Here is a 14,108-nt window from a genome sequence, read left to right on the forward strand (position 1 = left end):
TGTTTGATATACTTTGTTGGATAATGAAAGAATGTTGTTTTAAGTAATTATCTATGAATGTTGTGTATTAATATTAATCTTTATGTCATGTTAATGAATATTGTTATGTGTTAATGAAGTCTTGATTAGTATTGCATATTAATGAATTTTATATCATGTTAATGAATGTTATGTGATTATATTGATTAAATGTTATAGTTCATAGATTTATGAATGAATGAATGAAATATGTAATTATATGATAATGGGGAACTTATATTGATGTTGGGGGGTGGGGTGAGGCTAGACGAGCTTCCACCTTTACGTGGTTGGCCTTGTTAAGTAGAGAATATTAAAGTATTCTCGAAACCATGTGAAGGTCAAACTAACATACCTTCATTAATTAATCAATTTCATTAAGCAACTTTACCACTTGCCTCATTTTGGTTCTTGTAGCTAGATCTAGGGATGACACTACAATAATGGTTTTACATGCAAGATGTGGTTGTTGGTAGTAATCAAATAACAATAACAATGAGTAGATTAGTATGAATTTTACTTTGTTTGATTATTTTGATTAGGGTTCAATTTTATTAATAGTTGGTGCAAATACAAGATCCACATAAAAATGTACAAATATAGTACTATTCAACCACTATATTAAATTTTGATGAGTAGATCAATATGAATTTTACTCTGTTTGACTATTTCATTTTATTTATAGTTGGTGCAAATACAAGATCCACATAAAATAAGTACAAATATAGTAGTTTTGTTCTTTCTTTGTAATATTTTTGATTGTTAGCTCTAAATAATATTACTCAATCCTTTTTATATCCCTTAGGTAAGCATCCATATCTCCCTATCCAAAAAACTATTAGAAGAAAATAACCATTGAGAAAAGTAGGGTTGTATTGAAAAATATATTCCATGATTTCCAATACTTACAATATAGGACTATAAATAGTAATAGTATAAATGAAGTACATCTAGACTTAAATTGAATTTGGAAGTTCCCCAATAGGTGATAGATTCTTTTGATATCTCTAGGAACATAAATGATGCAAGGCATCCTCCCATGATGTTGAGCACCTTTACAAAGTCCAACACAATACTTGTCCTACTCAAGTTAGGACTTAACCATTTGGACTCTCCTAGAATTTAACCCTCAATACCTTCTAATGGTCACAAATTCTCAACAAATAAATTATTCTTTCACTATGATGTAGCATTTAATTTGTTCCTATTCACTATGTAACATAGCCCTGCCACTATGTGACTTTGACACAACCTTGTGAAGTCCATCATGATAGAAATTTATACCACATGAGGATACACCTACAACACAATCATCCTTAGTATCAAAAACCAAAGAAATACCTTCATGGTAGTATAGGTTTTTTCCATACACATGCTTGCAATAGTTTTCAAATGACTCTTTATTCTTATGTTGTCCTCAAGTCTAGATACCCCTACCCCTGTCAAAAACTTTTCATCATCATTGTGCCATATTTTCTGGCCTTTCACCATTTCCTTGGTGTATACTTTTTTATTCTTAGCCTAACTATCCTTGTGAAATTTGTTTTCCCAATCTTCAAGGGACATAAAATGGTACCAACTACTTGTTGACAATTAGCTAATAGAGATATGTAATTATTGTCATTTATGGAAAGATATGATGTACATGCTCACAAGAAACCTTAGAAATAAAGATACTTAGTGTTTGGTAATTAGAAAATTGTCTAAGTATGGAATTTGGTATACAAGAGTGTATTATTTTGTTCATAACTACTTGTTGATGTCATATTATGACTAGTGAAGTTAGATGGAGATAGTATACATGTTGGTGATGACATGTATAACCTCATAAGTTAGTACAGACTATACAGAATAGAGATAATCATGTTTTAGAAAAATAAGATAGTGAAATTGAAGGAAAGGATTTTTTTTTTTACAAGATAATTACTTGTCCAATTAGGGCCAACATCCTAGATGTTTACTCTAAGTTGGAAAAATGGATTATGGTCTTTGTGTTATCTTGAAATTGTGATTGTATGTGAAATTTTGTGAAAATGATATATGTGAAATTTTGTATGAGCTATTTTGTGATCCGAGATCAAGGTAAATATCAGAGATCAGTCAAGGAAGAAGTTATAGTTCCTATATTCTAGAAGTCTAATTACATGTTTGGGCAATGAGCTCTTCTTGTAATTAGAAGTAGATATTGGGTAGTGAGCTCATCTTGTATTGTCTATACCACAACTCCTAACATGGTTGGAATCTCCTAATAGGTATTCAAAGTCTCCTAACATGGACTCCTTATATTGAATTTTCTCAATGACTCCTAACAGGTTCCATCCTCTAACAAGGAACTTATATATTAGTATATTATCTAGTGGGTATCATTCTTAGTGGGGTTTTCCCTTGGCTAGGGTTTCCCTAGTTAACAAAATATGGTGTTGTAAGTTATCTTTGTGCATTATTACTATTACTATTCAACATTAATTTATTATTTTTTTATGCATGGTTTAAAGTAAGAAATAATATCCAATTGGTGACTAAAGTTTGTAGATTATAGATTCCCCCCCACCCCCCTAGTAATTCCTATTTATAAAATTGGTATCAGAGCTCAATTACTTTGAAGAGGCTTAACAACTTGAGTAGGATCCCTATGGATATGAAATAGTTGATGAAGAAACTTGAAGAAGCTCTTGAAAAAATTGATCTCCTTACTAAAGAAAGAGATAAGTTAAATGACATATATGAAGACTCCAAAGTATACATTGGTCAATTGAAGGAAAATATTAAACATCTCAAATCCAATCCTGAATCTACTAAATCTAGTGATGATGATTATTCAAAGCTAAAGATAGTGTACAAAATCCTTAAGCATGAATTAAAGATTACAAATCTGAAGTTGACTTTGAGAAATGATCCTAGTAAAATTGAGTCTGATTTGAAAACTGAAAATGCAGATCTGAGAGAAAGTTTGGCAAAAAAAAAATTGAGTTTGAAACATTGAAAGAAGATCATGAAGAACTTCATAAGTAAAATACTATTATGAAAGGTGAATTAACTCTGTGCAAGCAATAGCTTGAGAAACTTCATTCTAGCAAAGAAAAGCTTGATAATTCAATGTCAATACAGAGACCTACTTATGATAAGACTAGTCTTGATTTTCCAATTAACATGTCTATAAAGAAACCTAAGATTAGATCATATCCAAAAGAAAAAGGTAATTCTGATGATAAGATTGAATCCAATCAATATTATGATAGAGCCAAAGAAGTTGAACAAGAGAAGGAAGTTGAAATTTTGAATGAACCAAAGCAAGTGGAATCTCCTAAGGAAACTAGGTATGAATTTAGAGGTAAGTGTTTTTTATGTGATGAAATAGGTCATATGAAAAGAGATTGTACAAATAATTCATTTATTCATGTTAATGACTTTCATTATCATAATTGTCATGGTATGGATCATAAAGAAATTGATTGTAAGAAACCTAATTATGATAATGATAGAAGAAATAGTAGAATGTCTAGAAATACTAACCCTATAGATAGAAGAAGATCTAGTGAAAGGACATCAAGTAAAGGAAGACCTTATGAAGACAGAAGATAGATCATGTGTTATAAGTGTAATGACCTTGGACACATTGCTCAGAATTTTCATGCACCTAATGATTAGCAAAATCCTAGAAACAGAGCACCATTTTGTCAGTTATCCAACAACATTGGGCATACATAAAAGTACTAAAAAATGGAAAAAAAACTTTGAAGATAGAAGGAACAATTTAATAAACTTCAAGAACAGAAGGAATGATAGAAAGAACATCAAAAATGACAGAAGGAACCATAAAAGGAACTCTGGAACTAATAGAGATAATGAGGAACAAAGAAACATTTTTAGTGAACTTTGAGAAGAACTTAATGAGGCATTTGTAAAAGGAGAAGATATCTCAAAAGAAAAGCTAGATGATGATGAGATAGGAAGATCGAAGTCAGTTTTTGAATTTGATTCAAGTAAGTTGAATTAAGCTTGTTCACAACATTAGAATTTGAAACTTCATCTAGAGATGGAACTAGAGGTAGTGAAGTTAGGAAAAGGTGTAATGAGATACATTTAGATGGTTCCTAATATTTCTTGTAATTTGGAGCTTATATAAACAAGTTATGAAGGAAATTAGAGTTAATGGTATTACAAAAAAGGTTAATTCTGTAGCAAAAGATGAAAAGTATGTTTTTATATAATATTTTGTGAAGTGAAGTCTTGTAGATTTTTTTCATGATGGAAAATAGCTATAGAAAACCTCGGGTATCATTTGAAGATTAGATAAATGATCTTGAGCAATTATTTGATTACAGAACATAATTGACATCTTTTTCCATTTCTGCAAGTATGAAATTAATGCAAGTTCAAGTTGATGGAATAAATGGAGTATAGAATTTATTTTCACTTCATTGCAAATACATTCAAAGAAAACCCTATTTTTAAAAAGAGGTATCCTATCATTTTTCCAAAAAAATTTAAGGTAAAAGCTCTCATTTGATAGAATCATGGATATGTTAGTAGTGTAAAATGTTGAGAATGAGGATAGACCTAAGTTGAAGGTTGTTTCCATGAAACCTACTAAAGGAAACCCTAACTCAAAATTATCTATCACTTTGAAAAATGTAGTATATCTTGAAGATGTAAGAAGTTATCTAAATATTAAGTTTGAGTCTATTGGTAGTGAATTCATAAAAAAAGACATGGAATTAGTTTTAAATTATTACATGAAGCCCAAATTTGAACATTTAAAGGAACCAGACCTATTCAAATATCATTTCTACTATGAACTGGACACGGATGAATGGACATGGATCATATTGAGTAGGATACATGATGGAAAATTATGGATGCAAGATAATGTAATTGATATCTTTGCCAACCTAATTCATGAGTTAATTGGTCTTAGTAAACAAGGCAATGTACCTATAGGTGAGAAAATGGTCAAAAAGAAAGTTGAGAGCTATACTAAAGAAGTGTATAATGGAAAGGCTATGGTGATTAGCACCATCAAGAAAGATGATGTAAGATTTTTGAGTAGAATAATTGCCTATTCTATATGTGCAAGCTCAAAGATTGATGAATTATCAGTCGAATTTATCTATGTAGCTTATAAGATATGTGTAGAGAAGGAAGAAGTGAATCTTAGTGAAATTATGAGAATGCCACTCTTAGAGAACTTAGAAAAGATCAAGAGGAAAAAGAATGGTCTGTTTAGATTCTAGTATCAATCAATCACAAATTCTTTCATTTACTTAAAAGATTTCCTTATTTATCAGTCACAAAGATTATGAGTAGTGATAGATGTACAATGGAGAATATTATAGAAGTGTGCAAAAGGCATCCTACAGATAAGATGTTGGACACTAGTAATCTGATAATGAGAACATTTTAGAATGAAATGAAATAGAGATTTAGAATTACACCTAAAATTGTCGACAAATTTAAGGAAGACATTTTCATTATGGTTGATATATATTTTTCCTATATTCAAGTAGTGGAACCTCAGGAAAAATTTCTTGATCTCTTGGGTTATGAACTGAATGATGATATAGCAGTTAGTTATATTGATTTATTATTGAAATCAGAGAAAGATAAAGCTGAATACCAATTTGGTACCTATGATGAGACTACCCAATCAGCTTATTGGGAAACCTTCAAGAAGCCATCACACAAAAAGATAGAATTTATTATGAATAAAGCCTTATCAAAGGCTGGTATGACTTAGAGTGAGTTTGAGGTTGTAAAACAAACTATAAAGCAAGGAATACTAAATGTACAACCTTTTTTAGTATCTATTACAAAATTATCTTCAGAGCAAAGCATTCTATATGCACCAGTGTTAGATGTGTAGCCTAGTAAGCCTAAGAGAAAATCTAAAAGATTGGTGGAAGCAGTGACTACTAAGACAAAGAGGGTAAAACAACAAGCCACCAAATTGGGACAAAGGTAGAAGACATTTTTGACAACTATTGAGTCCAGTGATGAGGAGGAAGATGAACATGAGATTAAGAAAGTAGAGAAAGTAACATTGTCAAAGCAATCAATAGGAAAAGCTCGACAACCCTGGAAGTTGAAGATAGAAAAGATCTATATAGCTATTTCTAATGAAGATAACTTTGTTCAGATGAACAAATTTTATGATTTTTATAACAGTTTTGAGAAGGATTAGATTGATATCTCTACTATTAGATATGTCATAGAAAAAAATTTAAAATTGAAGGATATTGAGGTTATAGTAAACCAGAAAATCTATGATAGACTATTTAGTAGAAGTCTCCAGCAAGAGAAGAAGATCTAAAACTTCAAAAGTCTATGCTTAGAACTATTTGCAAGACTGATGACAAAGAAAAGATTAAAATATTGTTGAATAATCTTGCACCATATTTAAGAAATAAAGAAAGACTATTCCTATTTATGGTTGGTAAAAATGATAAACTAAGAAGTGAGACTACAACATCTATTAGTCAAATGTTGAGAGAGTCAAAGGTAGCATCTCCTCTAACACGTAGAACCTCAGAAGTGTTAGTGAGCGGTGGCACTATGCAGATTGATTAGATCAATGTTACTATTAACATTGATGATGCTAATCCATTTGAAGGTTCTAAAATAAGTAAAAAAATACTGAGGATATTGAAGAAAAACTAAGATAGATTGTAGAGGAGAAGAGGCTACTTGAAGAAAAGAAGAAGAAAATAGAGGAGGCCAAGCAAAAATTGCTTGAGGATGAGAAGAAAAGAAAGGAAGGAGAGGAAAAGAAGAGAATAGCAGAAGAAGAAATAAGAAAAAAAATAGAAGAAAATAAAAAGAAGAGATTAGAAGAGGAAGAGAAGATAGAAAAGGAAAGAAAAAAAAAAGGAAAAGAAAGAGGAAGAAGAGAGAAGAATAAAAGAGGCAACTAAGAAACAAAGGAAGGATGACACTAAACTTTCTAGTTCATCACTCCACTATCTCTTTCCATCTTAACAATTGATGATGATCAAACAAATTTGATCTCATCCCTATCTAAGCTTATTTAGAAGAATAAAATAGTAAAGAGCTTACAAAAAACCTTGATGGAGGTTACTAATAGACTGCATAGTACTTTGGCAGTGCAACACACTGAAGCAGGCTACACAAGAATTAAGAATGATTTGGTCAATCTTGACACTTGTATCAAGGAACTTCAAAAATGTCAACAGGATGGGAAAAAATTGTATATCAAGTGTACCTTATCATACAAGTTGACCAATGAAATAAATAGTCAGATAGAAGGAAAGATGAGTGAGTTAGAGGCTCTATCTAGGTGGATCCAGCATCCATCTTGCAAAGTTGATGATTTTGAAGGACAAGTGGCCAATATTCATAGTGATATAAAAAACTAGAACTTTGGAAGGAACAAATTTGGAAGAGTTTATCAGATTTTAGAGAGTCTATTGCTTTGTGTTAAGGCCAAGGACACATATTCTAACTTTTTGTATTCAGAACTTAATGCAGTTGAGATTGCATCATATGCTCTATGTGAAATTCGCACCTCAACTGAATCCACCAAGGAAACATGGACTAAATATATGAACAATTTGAAGGAAAACTTTGATGATTGCATGAAGATCATATCAGCATAAGGAAGGACAACTTTATGATAGTTTTGGATAGATTTCTAACATTTTGACCTTTCTCATTGATGTAAAAGGGGGAGTAGTTGTAGAAAATTGGAAAATACTTGAATTGTCAAAAGGGATGAATATTGTAAGTACCTATTTAAGGGGGAGCATATGTAAAGTTGGAAAAAATTGTAAGGGGGAGTATATGTAAAGTTGGAAAAATTGTAATAGATGTAATGTAATGTGTTGTGTATTTTTGTTGTGTTAAGTTTTTGTCACTTAGGCAATTTTTCCTATTTTGTTGCCATCAATGCCAAAGGGAGAGATTGTTGACAATTAGATAATAGAGATGTGTAATTATTGCCATTTGTGGAAACACATGATGTACATGCTCACAGTAAACCTCAAAAATAAAGATACATAGTGTTTGGCAATCAAAAAATTATCTAAGTATAGAATTTGGTATACAACAATGTACTGTTTTGTTCATAACTTATTACTGACATCATATTATGACTAGAAAAGTTAGATGGAGATAGTATACATGTTGGTGATGACTTGTATAACCTTAAAAGTTAGTACAGACTATATGGAACAGAGATAATCATGTTTTAGTAAAACAAGATAGTGAAATTGAAGGACAAGATTATTTTGTTTACAAGATAATTACTTGTCCAATTAGGGTCGACATCCTAGATGTTTACTCTAAGTTGGAAAAATAGATTGTGGTCTTACCTGAACCAAAAAAAAATTGTGTAAAGGCATGGTATTTATGCAAAGGACATCTTGTGATGAGAAGTGTGGCTGCAAATTTTTTCTTGTAATTGTGATTGTATGCAAACTTTTGTGAAAGTGATATATATGTAAAGTTTTCTATGAGCTATTTTGTGATCCAAGATTGAGCTAAAGATTAGAGATCAGTCAAGGAGGAAGTTATAGTACCTATATTCTAGAAGTCTGATTACATGTTTGGGCAGTGAGCTCTTCTTGTAATTAGAAGTGCATGTTTGGATAGTGAGCTCATATTGCATTTTGTGTACCACAACTCCTAACAAGGTTGAAAAATCCTAACAAGGATTCAAAGTCTCCTAACATGGACTCCTTATACTAAATTTTCTCATTGACTCCTAACAGGGTTCATCTTCTAATAAGAAAATTATATATCAATATATTATCTAGTGGGTGTCATCCCCACTAGGGTTTTCCCTTTGCCAAGGTTTCCCTAGTTAACAAAATATGGTGTTATGAGTTATCTTTGTGCATTATTATTGATATTGTTCAGCATTACTTTATTTATTTTTTATGCATGGTTTAAATTAAGAAATAATATCTAGTTGGTGACTAAAGTTTGTAGATTACTGATTCACCCCCCTCTTAGTAATCTCTATTTCTAACACTATTATCATTCCTCATCAAGCTTTACTTCCTCATTATCTTCATCGATGACTTCATTCTTTACCATTTTCCTCCACCTTTGAATGTCTCTATCATGAGATTTTTTCTTCCCCTTGAAACCAATCAGCTTCCTCCTCTCGTGTCCTTTAGATTGGTGCAAGAGCACCAAGGTCATAGGTAGGAATCATGGAGAGAACTAGGATCACTAATGGATCCTTGTGAGGAGTGAAAGCCAAATGGCCTTATGAGGTATTAAAACATGTAATGAGAAAAATTATGGTCATGTAATGTTTTTTTGATCATATGTGGATCATATTGTAGCCCAATCTTAATTGTAAGCCTAAAAGGTACCTAAGGGTCACTAGGAATATATTATGGATTGATCCTAGGTTAGGGGTTTGGGAAGATGAGCTATAAGGGTTTATAATGATGAAATAGGGCTAGTCAAGCCTTTAAATGATGTTAAAAGCACTAAGGGTGCAACACTTTAAAAATTACCTATATATTTGTCAATATACGCTAATTAGGGCTTAATTGAAGTTAGTAGGGGTTAGTAGTAAAGGTTTATAAGTTGGTATTGGTTTTAAAGGTTTTCCTCAAGTTTTTTATAAGTATTTAAAGGTTTCTTGGATGTTTAATTGTCAAGTTGACAAATTTTGTTGTCAACTTGACAATAATTACTTGTTTTATGTTAGCAATAGTCAATTAAGACTATTTAGGGGACAGTTGAAAGGTAGTTAGAGTTAGTTGAATGGTTACTCTTGGTTATTTGGAGAGTCAAGGGGTCTTGAAAGGGATCCATGAAAGAGAGTTTATTGGAGATTAAAGGATTTTAAGTTGTAATGTATTTCAATCAATAAAAAAAAGATTTAAATTCTCTAAAAATTTGGAACTCACTATCCTGTGGGTATAGATAGAATAATAGAGAAGTCTTTTTGTGATATAGTATGTGATCTTGGCTTGGTATTGATATTGGAACATTTTCCTAGCATTGGTTTCACTTGTTTATGCAAGAAATTCATAGTTTTTTTGTTTGAAGATAGGGTAAGGCATCTTTATCGATGACTGTGATTGGTTGAGGGTACAGCTAGCATTTTTCATTGTTGAGGGTATAGTCACTATGACTATGACTGGTTGAGGGTACCAGTATTGGATGGAAGATACTCAATAAATGGAAAGGGTATGTGATAGTTTAAATTTACTATATGTATGGATTATAAGTGTTAGAACTAGTGTTGTGGTTGAAAGTTGCAAGAAAGGTTGATTTCTACAAAACCCTTGCTTTGTAGCCCAAATAGTGAGGGTTTACTGAAGGAGAGTGTAGATGGGTGAGTATGGGAAAACTAATTTGAATAATGTTTTTCTTTCATCCTTTTTCAAGACTATTTTTTATTGTGGAGTCATAGAGATTAGTGGATGATAGAATTGCTTATTTGGACAAGGGCTAATTAGGTTTAGTTGAAGGGTTAGGGGGTGAAGGAAGTGTTCACCAGTTAGGTCATGAAAGTCTAAGAATGATATCAAATTAGTAACTTTGAAAAGGGTATTTGAAAGTGTAAAACCCTTGATAGGTTTTTTGGGTGATTTGGGAGAGAATTGTTGATTTCAATGTTGGAAGGGCTACTAGGCAAGCCTAGAATGGCTATAGAAGAGAAAGGGTTGAATATGAGTGGATAGGAGTGAATTGGAAGTTGTAACATGGAAAATGCACCATGTTGAGATGATCTAAAGTTTTAGGATCAAGGTGTGAAGCTCGATTGGAGTTTTGGTATGGTGGAGGTACTAGGTGCACTAGGTGGCCTAGGAGGGTATAGGTTCTTGGAGATATGGGAACAAAGAAAAGTGTTAGTAAAATCATGAGCATGGTTGTGGGAGTGACTTAAAAACTCAAAGAAATTTTATCTTTGAGTAGGATCAATTACTTGAATTGATTCCAAGTTTCTTTTTGAATCCTTGAGTTGAATTAGTTTACTTAAAGTGACAATAGAGGGCTCTGTATCATAGATGGACCAAAATACCTTTGAATCATCATTCTTGGTGGCTACTTTCTCCAAAGCAACATCACTCCTCAAAAGATTATGTACTTTCTCATTGTCTTCATTTTCCTTACACCTTAGGAAATCTCTTCTTCACATCAACCATGTCATTGACATTCCCCATGTCATCTTATCATCTTGAAATGAACTTATAAAAATTTGATTTCCATTCTTGATAGTAACACAAGTATTTTCTTTGCCATCATACAAGGCCTTAACATCAACTTACCATACTCTACCCAAGATCACATGAGATTCACTCAAGGGCATTGTTAGTGTAAATAATTAATTACTATTTATACTTTACTTAAGTTTACTTAGGTTAATGCATAATTATATTAGTTGTCATGTAGACACCTAGGAGTATGTGTTGTCATATGAGTTGTCTTGTTGACAACACATGAGTTAGCAATTTATTTAAGAACATGGTGCCTACAACATCTCTTCACGAGATACACCTATGTAAGTTTATCCTCTCATCATCGTACAAAATTTTGTGCTCAATGGAGGATAATCCACTTCTGGTGGGCGTGTGCTTAGTTGTCATACTTATCACTTTGTTGACTCCTAGTCATTCTAGATGCCTTTACGTACATGCACTTCTAGTGTGTATTATATATCAAATATTCATTCTCATGTTGTTATTATGATCATACATCATTTGGTCCATATTGTGCTAAGTCTTGAGTTTCTTGATCTTGGTGTCATTTTTCCCTAAGGAAAATTCTTACATGGTATCAAAGTTGGGGGAGCTTCAGTTCATAGCCATTGGAGACCATTTTTGCTTCACCTCTTGGAGGACCATGATTTAGATCTAGAGTATCTGTAGTCATTGGGAGCATCTAGAGCCAAAGCAGACCTCACCATTGCATCTGGAGCATCAATTTGATGAATTTTGACCATAAATTTGCCTACCCTAGGCCATAGTCAAATTTGAGGCACAATTTTTTTACAAACTAGAACTCGAAGGCCCAATTTGTGAAATTGGTATGATCTTTTCAAATTTGTACATTTAATTTTTGGATCTATATTTTTTATTTCCGTCTCTGCATTTTTTTGGATCTATAATTTTTTTGAATTTTTTTGGCCTATTAGGCTTGTAGAGGAGCATTTATTGCAAGCTTGTGACCAAAAGTTCCACATAATCTGACACATATCACATAAGCAGGCACAACCAAATAACTGGTGACCACATAGTAAGTGGCAGATCAACACAGCAAGTGGAAAATCAATAAACAATGGTGGCTTTAAGCTTTTTTAACTTTTGGTGGACTTTGGGTTTTATACATTTAATAAGGAAATAGTCGAGTGCATGTGGGATTAATATCCCACACAACATGTCGGCCTTATCTCCCTTGCCAATGACCAATGCTAGCCCCTCCACAATCCTTTGACTCCCATCACTAATCACTCTTCCAACACCACCAAATGTTCTAGCTGAAAAGATTTTCATTTTTCATCAACTTGCGCTCGCTAGTGACCTCCCATCGACAATGATCTACCTCCCATCAGCCATGATTGCTTCCAACTCAATTGCTGAGGACCCACATCAGTTGTCAGCCACCTCAACTGCCAACATATCCACCCAATCAATGACACATCAGTCGTATAGCATAGACCCATTATCATCTATAGTACTATGTAATCTAGAGGGATAATTTGTTAGTTGACATCATCTGTACACTATCTTAAATTTGACAATCATTTGACTGTCACCAATAGGCTAGATTGCATTATTGTGATGGTCATTTGGATGTGAAATTTAACCTTATAATTTTTAGACATCATCAAGGCAGACCCTTGACCATATGCAGTTTTGATTTGATAGAACAACTTTAGGAGGCCATATCTCAGTCATTCGAACTCTGAATCAGGTGTAATTTTTTTTTTTTTTTTGGCTAAAATTTCTTAAAGTTTTTAGTGGTGCTATTATTTTCTAGTTTTGGTGCATGGACTTGTTAGAAAATTTAGTTTTTGGTGACTGTACCTATTGGAAATGATTGAAATAATTATAAGAAAAGTTGAGGGAGATTGTTGGAATAAAATATGGAACTAGTAAAGAATGTCCTCAATCATTGTTTTTTCATTGATGTCAAACTTGCTACTTGTAGGGATGACAATTGCTTTAGTGATCCAAATACTATTAATTAGTTAATTGTCAAGGTGGAGGCAATTAATAAGATGTAACTAAAATACCTAGAGAAAGGTTGAAGTTATGATGTTGTAATGAAGTACAAGGATCAGCTAAGCCATTGATCAAAGAATGTATTTGATGACATACTACAAAGAATGAGTACACTAAAACATATCAAAGATTTAAGGTTTTAGCTAAGTCTTTTGTAAAGCTCAAACTAAGTTCATTAGAGAGAAGGAACCTAGCAAGCTAGTAAGAGCCGAGCAAGTTCTAGTTAATGTTGAGTAAACTTTAGATGCCGAGTGGTGCCGAGTAAGTTCAAGTGCCGAGCAAGTTCAAGTGCCAGGATGGTATAGGTGTTGAGCACCAGTAACTCAATAATGCCAAGTTGTTGCATTATTTAGGAAATCAAAGATTTGCCAGATCTAAGCCGACAAGGTTGTTATCTAGAAATATGTGAATTAAAAGGAAGATAAGAATGATGAGTTAGTGCCACAGAACACCATGTAGAACATTTTTAAGATACAACTGGCAAAGTTTCAAGTGAAAAAAAGATATGGGGTAGATACATTGTATCCTACCTAATCAATTTTGAAACCCTAAAATTGAAGAGGGAGAATTGAGCAGTAAAGGAAAATCAGACTTCTATATAAGAAGACATAAGTTAATAAGAGAAAAAGAGAGCGAGAGGGGATAGAAGGAAAGAGAGATAGTGGTCAAGCATAAAAGCATGAAATGCTGAAGAATGTGCCTAGGAGAAGATAGCATAGAAATTCTATTTGTATAGATGACCAAAAAGATGATTGCATTGGCAGAATGAGTTAGAGGACTCAAGGAGACGAAGCTTGAGAGGAAGACAAGCAGTCAGAACTAAAGAGATTAAAGCCAAGCATAAGGATTGAACTGAAAGTGTGATCCGAAATCTGCAAAGTA

The sequence above is a fragment of the Cupressus sempervirens genome, chromosome 8, assembly GCF_028749045.1.
Source record: "Cupressus sempervirens isolate cs-2001-9-10 chromosome 8, ASM2874904v1, whole genome shotgun sequence".
Classification (NCBI taxonomy): Eukaryota; Viridiplantae; Streptophyta; class Pinopsida; order Cupressales; family Cupressaceae; genus Cupressus; species Cupressus sempervirens.